The sequence below is a fragment of the Heliangelus exortis genome, chromosome 3 (genome assembly GCF_036169615.1).
Source record: "Heliangelus exortis chromosome 3, bHelExo1.hap1, whole genome shotgun sequence".
Taxonomy (NCBI): domain Eukaryota; kingdom Metazoa; phylum Chordata; class Aves; order Apodiformes; family Trochilidae; genus Heliangelus; species Heliangelus exortis.
In genome coordinates this window covers 76,889,200-76,901,601 of record NC_092424.1, presented here as the reverse complement: position 1 = coordinate 76,901,601, position 12,402 = coordinate 76,889,200, and the positions used below count along the sequence as shown (strand labels likewise).

Genomic DNA, 12,402 nt, shown 5'->3' with positions numbered 1-12,402 from the left:
CTCTTTGAGGTGGTTCTTTATTAGTCATATAATTCACTTTCCTACTGATCAGGGAAGATGAGTAAGTACTAAATATTCTGTCTTCGCGTACAATTGATTTTTTTTTTTTGCTTTTTTTCTTCCAATATTATTTTCTCTAACACAGTTTTGCTGGCTAGTCTTTATTAGTATAAATCATCTGCAGCTGTGCTAGAGATTTCACACTACAGCTTCAAAGACCTTTTCTAGAAACTCCAAAGAAGAAATAAATTTTTCATACCTAATTTCATTCTTCCCTTCCCCACTGATGTAACTGTCAAAGAAAATCACAGCTATGCTGACAACACAATACAGAATGAACTTGGATCCATACAGACTATTTCTGCAGAGCCCAGAGTCCAGAGGTGAAAATTATCTATTATTCTAAACAACAGAACTGTCAAAAAAAAATATCTGTTGCTGAAGACCTCATCCCTTACAGATGAGATTAATCAAGAGCGACACCAACCTAGCTCCAAACAAGAGCATCAGATTCTCCTGGTACCTGCCAGGTTCCTTCCATGAGAACAGCCAGATGTGGCAACAATGTCACCAGTAGACAAGTTATTGGTACTGCCAGACTTATTCTTGCTTTCAGATGGCAGAGAAAGACATCACCAGCCACCTCCTGACACCCCCGCTAGCTGTGTCACTACCCCCCTAATGAATCTTCTGCTGACATTTATTCCAAAGCATATTTTCTTTTGTTCTGTCTGGTTTAAAGGAACAAAAAACACAACACACAAACAGGAAAGGACATTAAACCAAACATTTTCAATTTACATTATTTTTGGATCACTTCCTCAGCAACCTGCCCATGGAAAACTAGCATTTTGCAAACTTTCAACTAAAATAGGAACAATATGCAACACCGAGATGAAATGAATCAATCTGCCCATGGCTTAATTCACAAAGGCAAATTTCTCTTTTACAGTCTCATCACAGAAATGGTAAATAAGCTTCAGTACTTCAGTATTCATTTCTGCTTGAGGAGAGGGCAGAACTGGGTCAGTCTGGTGGCTTTTGGGGAACATTCTACATTTTTCATAGAACGAAGTTTGACAAAAGCACAGACTATCAAAACTGAGTCAGAAATGAATCAATTTACAGCAGTGTAGTAAAATAAAAATGTGACTCAGTCTGGTTAATTGATTAAATAACTTACAGAAGAAATGGGTCTTTGTAACATCTTAAATAAAAATTATTTGCTTGCCTAGCAGACTTAGGGCTTGTTAAAGGCCCACTAAGGTGCCTCATTGCTTTGATGCTCTTTGGCTCATTGCTCTTTCTCAACACTGTTCAGTAGCTGGCTATAATTCTGTATTTCAGAAAATTTATTTTAAATTCAGGCAATTTCAGAATGACTGTAGAATGGTCTGACTACAGGATTTGTGAGGGAGGGGGAAAAACCTGAGTTAATCTATCTGGACAAATTAATTCTATCAGACACCTCATTAAAATCAGTGCAAACTAAAAGTAGCCTTTTAATCATCTGTGCTACATGACTGCACCATAATATGTTGCAGCCAGTGCACAAATAACCACAAGCTAATGAAATACAGACCTATATATCCAACAAAATCAATCACTGATTTCTTAAAATTTCATCCTGAAACCTAACGAATTTATTTCTCTCTTATTTTTTTTCTTTCTGATGTGAATTAATGTCAATCAACTGCATACAGAGAAATCTCTAGTTGCTAAGTGAATGTGTTACTACAGGAAACATGTTCATGTCTTTAACAGGTACAAACAAACACAACTGATGGGAAGAACACAATCAATATAATAGTTTCCAAAAATCCTGGGACTGTTTATCATAAGATCAGATCTGAGTGCTTTCAATTAAATGCAGATCTGTTCTGGTATTTCTCATCTTTGCCAGCATGTCAGATAATTGCCTCCCAAGCACCTTCCAACGATCAGGCTTTCTCAGTTCAAGCATTAACTCATTCTTTGGAAAGAGAAATAAAAAACAAAAACAAAACAAACAAAATCAAAACAAAAACCAACCAACCGAAACACCATTAAAAAAAAACCCCAAAAAATCCCATGGCACTTTCAGTTCTTTTTCAGAAGGACAGGTATGGGTTGCAGCCTGAACTGTGCAAACTATACCAAAATCATCATTTGAGCATATTTTGAAAACCAATAGTTCAGAGTAATAGCTCTTTTTCTAGCTTTTATGTTAGATGTTGCTGTGTTTTATACACAGTGGGCAAAAACCTGGTTGTGCAAATGTACAGCTGATGATTTTGATTAATAATGACTACTCATCCTGCATCTGCACTTTATTACCATAAGCCATTATGCTCATCTCTCATAAGGTAAGCACATGTGAGCCAGAATTACAGCTGATTTACAACAAAAAAACCCAAATCAACTACCTCTCACTTCACAGGCATGGTACGTGCTTATGTGCTTCCTTGAGTCGGAACCACAGGCTGCTGAGAAACACCACCGTGCCTAAAAAAGAGCCATGGTGTGTCACCCCAGAGTTACAACAGATATTTGACACTGGCTTTCACAGAAGAGGAGTGCAGATGCTATCTGTTCATAAAAGTCTGTGGAAGGTTTGGTAAGATTTCTGGATGAGATACACTGTGTAAATATGCAGTTATCATCAGTATGCTTCTGTCTTAATCTTCTGGCAAAGTGGAAGCTATGAAAACTGTTAAACTTTCTGTAATTAAACCAATATTAGAATAATCATGTTTCACCATGACAAAGTATTAATGGAGACAAAGGATGACCTTAACCACTGCTTGTCCTAGGTCTTTCAAAATAAAAGCTATACCCATGAAAGCAATAATTTTTTTGCTTCTGTGATATATTTCTTTTCACGAAGGTAATCCTGCAAAATAAACACTATTCTTCATTGTGTTCTAAAAATGTCTGCTTTGAACTATTTAAACTATTTTAATTACTCACTTTTTCATCAGCATAAATAAAATTTGCTCATTGACCCATATATTTCTTATCTGAGTGAACCAAGCTACTTCTCCCAGATCATTTAGTGCAGGTTAGCCCGGCTTTGTGAGCAGCGTATAATGATATGCAAACTAAAACCATAACTATGTCAATTTAAGGTCAAAAAGGCCTATTTGTGGTTATTATGGAAATCAGTTTAAATACGAGGTGGCGAAACAATGTGTCTTTGCATACTGGCTCAGCAAAAAAACACAAACAACCTGCCAACATCTGCTTTTTGAAGTGTCAGATAACATTATTTCCAGGATGACATCAAGGGCCTTCATTGGCTATGCATAAGGTCAGTGAATATTAACTTCATTTACACTTGGCTGAGAATTGGCTGGTGCCAACAATAGAGGTTTAGATCCTCTGCTGAGCAGGGTTAAAAACTGACAGAAAGCTGCCATTGAGGAAGATGGATGATCATACTAGCTGACCCTATTCCTCCCCAAGTGTCACAGCTTCGGCCTCTTTTCTATCTCCACAACAAAAGACCCTCTCTGAGCTTCCCACTGGCCTTCAGCTTTACTGGTGCTAACAGGCCCAGACATTTTCATCGATTGGATTCTCTACCTCTTAAACACAAGAGCTTGCCCTCCCTGGCTAGCCCAACCTTGGCACAGATGTCTTTTTTTGTAATTGCTTCTCTGCTGTCTGTTGGGAAGGATGCGATCGGACAGGCGAACATCATGTCAACACAGAAAATGCTTCACCATTTATCTCAGTTTCCCAATGGCATTTTAAGGAAAGTGATATGCTGTATGGGGGGGTGGGGGGAAGGATGTTAACCCTTCAGTGGCTCAAAGTGTCAACAAATACAGAAAAAGAAGCTGCTGTAATGTTGCTGTAATAAAATTCTAGTGCATTTGTCCTTCACGCAGTTCACAAACAATGAATCAGGTTTTCCAGTCAAACCATTTGAAATGCACATCTCTAAATCAGTTTAGTGCTGTTAGTGTGTATGCATCTATGTCAGATCCTCAAGGGGCTTTGCAGTCAAGTTCAAAGCATAAATTTTATAAATAATAAGGCTTGACTAGTTAATAATGTAAGCATCCATAGAATTTCCAGTCTATTTAAATCTGAGGTCACAAACTTAATAAAGATCACAAAAATGCATTAGGAGCTTAAATGGATTAGAACATATCTATTACAGAGAATGAAAACAATCAGACACCTTCTAACGTTTGAATGGCAGAGTAACTGGAGAAAGGATATAAAGGAAACATAACAGAGCTGTATAGAACACTTTGGAATTTAAGAAAAGCAAAACTGATGGTCTTTTATCCTGTTTTTTGGTTTTTTTTTCTTTAAACATCTGCTACTGCACATTACTGGCAAAAGAGTAATGGCTTTGACAAGCCACTTGTTTGATCCAATAAAGCAATTCCTGTCTTTCTGTATACACCATGGAAACACCCAGCCTCCTGTCATAATTTCTGTATTTTCCCTGATTCTGGGCTGTGCTGCATGTGCTGTGTGCCAGACTGATTGTGCAAAGCCACCCTTAAAGGCATTATAGCAAGCCAGAGGACTGGTCTTTAACTGAGGTTCAATCACAACAGGATTATAAAAACCCTTGCTCTGCCTAACACAGGTTCATAGCCAGAAGTGAAGGAGCATGAATTAAATGACCCTATTGAAATCCCCAGAAGTGAAGGAGCGTGAATTAAATGACCCTATTAAAACCCATGGCCCAAGTTATCTAGCAGAGTCTGGCACAATTCTAAGGATGATCTGAAAAATATGCATATAAAAACAGATGGAAAGAAAAAAAAATGGGCAAGGGGGCACCAAAGCTGACTTCTTACAAAGCCATGGGCTTTGTAGTAAATTTTATGGCATAATGCTCACATATTAAAGTAGAAATGCCAGATAGAGGGGAGGTCACAAAGGTGGGGGAAAGTACTTAATCCAGCCTGGCAGGCCAGCCTATAAAGGTGAATGGAAGTATCAACCATCAAAATTACATCTCTGCCATGGAGCTGTGGGGCAGGATGCATCAAATTATTTGTTTTTCAGTAACACTTGTAGTTACAGTTGAGAGAGAAGGGAAAGGACGTGAGAAATCAGCAAGCAAAAAGGCAAATAGTTTCTTCTGCTGGAGGAGAGGGGGGAAATGGCACCATTTTCAAACTAGCTGTGATCGAAAAGGGAGTTTACCTCAGTCATAAAAAAACAGTAGAAAAGCAAACCCAGCCATAAACTGAAAAGATGTACTATGAAAAAATATGCATGATAGTAGCTGAAGTGATTTCTGAAAATATAGCAACACATATATTTCTTGAAATGAGATGTTTATTGCATACAGTCTACTGCAATATAAAGTAACACAATTGTGTGATTGCACACCTAGAGTCATGATGACTTATTCTTTTTTCTTTTTTTTTTTTTTTTTTACACTACTTGTAGGGAATATTGCCACAGTAATGAATAAAACACACATTTTTCATATTTGTAGTCATTCCTATTAAACAAACTGCTTTTAGCAAGGCTGCAAGACTGGGCCCTTGCTCTTTGTGTTAACAACAGATGGTTATGACAAGGGTCCAATTCCTGTTTTTCTTACTCTCAAAAGTAGTCCCAAGGGACTAATTTTTTTTATTATTATTATTTATTTATTTTTTTATGAATAAAGTGAGATTTTACCCAAGCAAAAATAAACAGTTTTGCAGCAAAAATGTTTGTGGCCCCCTTTTCCACTGGATAAAAGTAGGGGGCTCTGCCTCTTTGTTGTACCCTTCAAGCCCCAAGGGAAGGGTTAAGAAACTCCAGTTGCAGGTATTTGGAAGAAAAAGGAAGAGGGAGAACTGGCATGTAAGTATGAAATGATGACAGCTCTCAACAGATTTCCCTAACATGCTTTAGAAACTGCTATCAGGGATAGAGATTGGCAAGGGAGCCCCAGCAGTACAGTACTTCCATCTGGACTGTGTGGAATTATAGGGTCTCCCAAACCAGACAGCTTGGAGGATTTTAAAGAGGAAAAGACAGAAACATTTTTTAACCTACAGAGATGTATAAAATCAAGTGTTTTCCTCTCACTGATAAGCACAGGAAAAGGCCTTCAGTCTGAATATACTCTCCTTTTCCATCACCTTTTAGTTAACACTATCTCCTTTAGTCAACAAATCCAAGACAATCATTAAATATTTGTAAGCGTTGAAAATTAAAGAAAAAAAAAAAAAAAGAAATAAATAGCTGTGAAGCATGTGCTTATCATACACCGAAGGTGACCACAGTTCACCATCACAACAGAAAAGTATCATCTCTCTATATGGGTCATACTGTCCATAAACCTCCATATTGCATGTCTGTAGCTACCTACTACAAGTACCACTCTTGTATGATCAGGTGGCCACCACAAGAAGCAGGAGGAACTGAGCCACTCTTCCTATGGGGAATAAGCTACCCAGCTCAGGGCAAGTGGAATTTGTATGTGATACACAAAGTGATACACATTGTGTGATAAACAAATATGCACAAAATATCCTCCTTGAGAAAGAGGTGTAAGGGAGCCACAAGCTGGGCCTTCATTTCACTGACTAAATTTACTACTGCCTCAAAGGACTATAGACAACTCACATGGAGTCAGTATGGAAAACTGGCAGATATTCAAAATTCACTTCTGAATACAGAATTCAGACTGTAGAGACTGCAAGATTGAAAAGCCCATTCCATCTTTTCATTTCAGTGTAATAAAAATTAGCGTTTGGGGATTTTCTCCCTTCTAAAGAAGAAATTGCATTAGTATATACCTCCTAGGTAATTTATAGCATTTTAAAAAGCAGCATTCAAAAACAGTTTCAACCTGAACGTTTAAGTACCTTGTCCCCTCCCAGCTAGAAATAACACAATGACATTTCCCACATTTACCAGCTCAAGCTAGACTCTTCTTCATTGATGACCATAGTGCTAGGAAGCTAAGTTTTAACTTAAAAATCAAATTAGTGTCCAATACATAGAAGGATGTCCTCCCTTTAGAAAGAAAGACAGTCTGAGCAAAGCATTACATGGAGCTGATTTGCAATGTTTTTATGTGTTCAGATGACCTGATCAGCCTGTTTGTGCATAGTCCCAGAACACGTCCATTAATCAATGTCAACATTCTTCCAAGCTCCTCTTTGACTGGCAACTGACAGTCAGTTATCTCCTGAATGTTAATTAAAAATGAATACCCTTGTCACTACTTAAATACACAAAATGTCTTTAAACAGTGGAATTTAAAGAATGGGGTTTGCTCGGTGAGAATGGGGATTGTATTTTCATTTAGTCTTTGTATTAAGGAGAGACATAAAATTCATCATTTACAGCTCGCACATCATTTTTGCTATCAATATATGTGCTTTACTTTCTAGAAATCACTCATCTCTACTTGTGTCATGCAGTTTTGAATTATGTTTCTGGATACATGACTTTTACAACAGCAGTACACAATACAGTGACTGTATAGCTCTACACATGACAGAAAATCTTTAAGATGAAAGATCAAATCTAGGCATGTCATTGTCTCCTTTGTCATACTCCTCCAGGAAAAAGTGTTTTTTGAAAATGTTATTTTTCTCCCTTGGTACTGGAATTAACTACTAGAAACTCCACTCACAAGACTTCTTTAATAATAGGCCAAACAGAGACTTACTTCAACTGACAAACTAAGGCAGACAGACAAGAACACACATATTAGAAGCCAAAAAATCACTCCTTTTAATCAGAAAATTAAGTGATAGGCAACTAATGATAAGCAAACAAAAGAGTCACAGAACACAGATTGAATATTCTATTGAATCTGCACTGGGACACATGATTTTCAACCCTGCTTATGAATTTAAGCACGATGCTTTCATGAGCAGCAGGCTGCAGATTAAATCTGGCTGAGACTACCATAGGTGAGATAATTAGGTGACAGTGTGGAGCCTTGGGATTTGCTAACAATTAAAACAATGTCCATTTCCTTTAAGCACGATTTGGAGAGACTTTATGAGTACTTTTGTTTTCTACTTAACGTCAGTAAAACTGTCCATATTTTGAAAGTTGTCCATCTGTCTGTATAAACATTTTATCCTTACACAATCAGCACAAAACAACATTACCATTAATACACTCAAGAACGAAAATAATTAATTTTTACTGAAAAGCTGCTGGTATGAAAAAAATCTTTTCAATAACTTGGACAAAAATGAAATGAAGAATTACCTAATTTATTTGCAAATTTGTGCAAATAAATTATCAAGAAAAAATATGTTGACATTTTGGAACATGAGAAATCAAGCATCCAATATTCAGTGTTTGATTCAAGCTAAGATACTGTATCATAGGCCCGACCCAACATAATTAGATCAAATAAGAATACTTCAACAGGATTCCAATCACATTCCAAAATTATCTCTATGCAGCAATTAAAAAATAAAAAGCAAATATAATCTTAAAAAAATCTGTTTCATATAATATTTTTCCTAATTACATTTTTTTTGTATTTTAAGACATCAAACAGAAGTATACTGTAACAGAAACAAGAAAAAAGTTCAATACATCTCCATTTTCTTTGACAAAATAAAAAAAAAAAATAACCTGTATAAATAGTAAAAAATCAATACAACATTTTCTCCTATTCTATCATTCACCTAGAAATACAAGCCTATATATACATATAGTGCAAACAAAATTAATCAGGACAAAAGTATGGTAACAGTTTGAAACACAAGAGTTCAAATATCCAAGACTAAATGAAACCATTTCCTCATGGAGAGGGTGATCAGGCATGGGAATGGGAAGTGTCCCTGCCCAGGGAAGTGGTGGAGTCACTACCCCTGGAGATGTTTAAAGAAAGGCTGGATGTGGCACTTAGTGCCATGGTCTGGCCAATATGTCGGAGTTAGGTCATAGGCTGGACTTGATGATCTCAGAGGTCTTTTCCAACCTCAATAATTCTGTGATTCTGTAATGTTTTATACTATCGCAGAATCATAGAATAGCAAGGGTTTGAGGGGACAAGAAAGATGATCTAGTTCCAATCTCCTTCCATGGGCAGGAACACCTTCCACTAGATCAGGTTGCTCAAGGCTCCATCTAACCTTGAACATTTCCTGCAAGGGGGCAGCCACAACTTCCCTTGGCAACCTGTTCCAGTTCCTCAACACCCAAGAAAGAATTTTTGCATAATGCCTCACCTGAATGTCCTCTCCAAGTTTGAAACCATTGTCCCTTTTCCTCTTGCTACATACCTGTGCAAAAAGCCCTACTCCAGCTTTCATGTAGGTCCCCTTCAGATATTAGAAAACTGCTTTAAGGTCACCTTGGAGCCTTCTGTTCTCTAGGCTGAACACCAACTTCCTCGGGCTGTCTTCATGGGTGCTCCTGCCCTCTCATCATTTTTGTGGCTCTCCTCTGGACATGTTCCACCCATAGACACATTATATATATGTGTGCATGTATTGTATATGTGTATATATATAAAAGAAAGCTCAGAAGCTAAGAGACTGAAACCCCTCACTCCAGATGAATGATTGTAACTGCTAGACTGTGGGAAGAACAAGTTTCAGCAGGGGCCAGTAAAACCTTTTAAGACTGGCTGCATGTTGGTTAATTGGCATGGCCTGCTTGTAGCAAGAGATCCAACTTCACATTCTCCACAGCAAGAAAAATAATTGACCTAAGTCTGGAAAACTTAAGTTGAATGAGATCATGTATATGTGATCTCAGCAACATGTTGCCCACTCGGACCATGTTCCACAGACAAAGTTTTGAACATGTAATTTGTTCCAGCACCAACAGAGCTGGGCTGTTTGGCACACAGACTGCCAAACTTTTAGGAATACAATAAACTATACTCATAGAATCTCAACTGCCAACTTTCTTCAAGCATTTTCATGGTAGCTAAGCAAGAGCTCAAAGATTAAATGAGAGCTCAAGAGATTAAATGAGATTCTTAACACCAACAATGTCCCTCTGTGGACACAAATATATTTATTTAAACAGGCAACACTTAGACATTCATGAAATGTTTTATTTGTTCTGAAAACCTATCCATACAAAACTTCAACGTAAAAAAAAAATATTCATTCAGGAAGTTCAAAAGAAACTATTACTATAAATAGACACTAGCTAATAATCTGAGAAATTGAGGGATTTGGAAAGTCGGAGGCCACAGGCTATTTTCAGGTGGAATGGCTCAGGTAATTAATCCAAGCTCCAGACAGCTCCTGATTTTTAAATTGACTGTCTGTCAGAAGTGGATGGAGAACTCTGACATTCTTCCTCTCGTCTACACAGAGGGTCAGAAAAATATGCACATGTCATAAGACAAGAAAAAATCATATGCATGGTCATTTCAGAAAAGTTCTATTAAGGGCAAGGGGTAATAGGATGTTACTGTCATCAAGTTAACAGGATTCTTGCCATTAAATTCCAGGGATGATGCCCTAGCCCACAGTCCTACAGACAGTTTTCTGTGTTAGGCATTACTTTCTTAAATAGTTGTAATTTGTTTACTGAAAAGGAAGAGCCCCATTTTTACACTTTCTACAGCAGGTTTATTTATGGTAAAACATCCTATCAGAATTTTTTTGTTCAAAGCAAAAACAAAACAGTAGCCAACAAGCAAGCACTAGCTTCTCAAAATTTAACCTCTAACTTATTTTACAGTTAGAGCAAGAAATGACCCCTGCATTTATGTATATGAAATATATTGCAAAATAACAGTAATTATAATTCTTAATCATGCACTTTCTTTTTACCCATAACTCACACACAGGAGGTATGTCAGGTGTCAGAAAATGCTAATAATTTTATTACAAAAATACTTGATATTATTGCAGGAGAACTGTATCTTGTCAAGAATCACATGTAACCAAACCACAGAAATTAAGAAGTTAAAGTATCAATTTACCTTCGGTAAAAACCTAATGTTTCTTACAGATGTGAGCAACTGTATACTTCCTAGGATAGGCAGCTGGGCCACCCAGCTAAATAAAGTTATACAGGTACATGCATTGACAGGATCAGAACTCTAGAAGTATAATAATTCAGCCCACTTCTTATCTCACACAATGTTTATTCTTGGTTGGTTTTGCTACTCTGAATTATATTTAAAAATTAGCTTAATTTAAGCAAAATTGCCTAAAGATGCATATAGCATCCTAGATATTTTCTCCTAAAAAGAAAGTAGCTTCTTCATGGCAAAAAAAATACAAATAAGGAAAAAAGTATTAGATACTGAACACTTTCCATCATGCTTGCAATGTTGTATTTATCTGTAACACTTGATGAAGTTGGAAACAGCCACTAATGGAAAAGTACACAAGAATGCATACTCCTTCACCCAAGAGACCAGACATAATGCTGATGGGTCTGAGAACAAGAAATGTAATACGAGATTCCCATAGAAAAGAAACTAAGATTGTACTCACTTTTATATAAAACCTATTTTTCACTAATAGTAGGGACAAGAGAATTCACTGTGACAGATAAAGGCAAGAGAAAGATTATGAAGTGCACAGGCATAAAAGCTTCTCTAAGTTGGGAGATAACTGTTCATCAAAAATGTCTTATATTTATTTGCTATTGCTGCTGTTTTCTCAATAATGCAAGATTATGGAAGAAATTACATGAATCATCCTGTAAAGGGAAGTTACTTTTCATTAAATGAAAGAGGAGTAATGCTGAATTTAACTTTCTGGTTGTATTTGGGTTTTTTTTTTCTTTTTCTGCTTGATGCCACAATATTCTACAAAGGTTTAAAGTAGAAAACTTTTAAATATTTTTCCTGTCATGTGAACTACATTTTAATAAATACCCTAAACATACTTTTCTAATTCTATCAAGAAACCCCCTTACAAGTTCTTTTATTCTTAAATTGGTTACAACTTTAAGTTTTTATTAACAGAGAAGTATTTGTAATATTTCTAAGGAGAGAGGGGAATAATAAAATCATGATGTAAGCAAAGTATATGTAATGAGTACACCTTATTCATTTTGTTTTGTAGATATTAATTTGAAAATGTTTTATTTGTTTTCAATTTCAAAAGTGTTAATCCACAAGCTCTGTTCAGCATATTGTTTTTAATAACTAAATTAGCACTTCAGACAGAGCTTACACAGTACAGGGGAAAGACAAAGATTAACACGGAGAAGTCAAGAAGCAACAATTAATTTTTATACTGTAGTTCAAGTGGTAATAAGCATGTTATTAAATGAACACCCACATATAGAGAAAACTGTCTCCACAGATTCCCAAGTAAAAACAGCAAGATATTCTTACAGATTTAGTACTGCTTAATAGATATGAACTGCTGGGAGTATGGAGGGCAAATATTTGAATGATAACAGAGGAAGTTTGGGATGCAGCAGTGTTCAAAACCTAACATTTTGCTCAAAGTATCTTAATTTTCTTTCAATATCAGTTCCAAACATGGA

At 36.5% G+C, this 12,402-nt stretch overlaps 1 protein-coding gene across 8 annotated transcripts in view; it reads right to left on the bottom strand.

The window, feature by feature from the left end:
- The window catches only part of EPHA7 (EPH receptor A7), a 181,353-nt gene that overhangs the window by 151,662 nt on the left and 17,289 nt on the right, over positions 1-12,402 (bottom strand). The window lies entirely within an intron of this gene.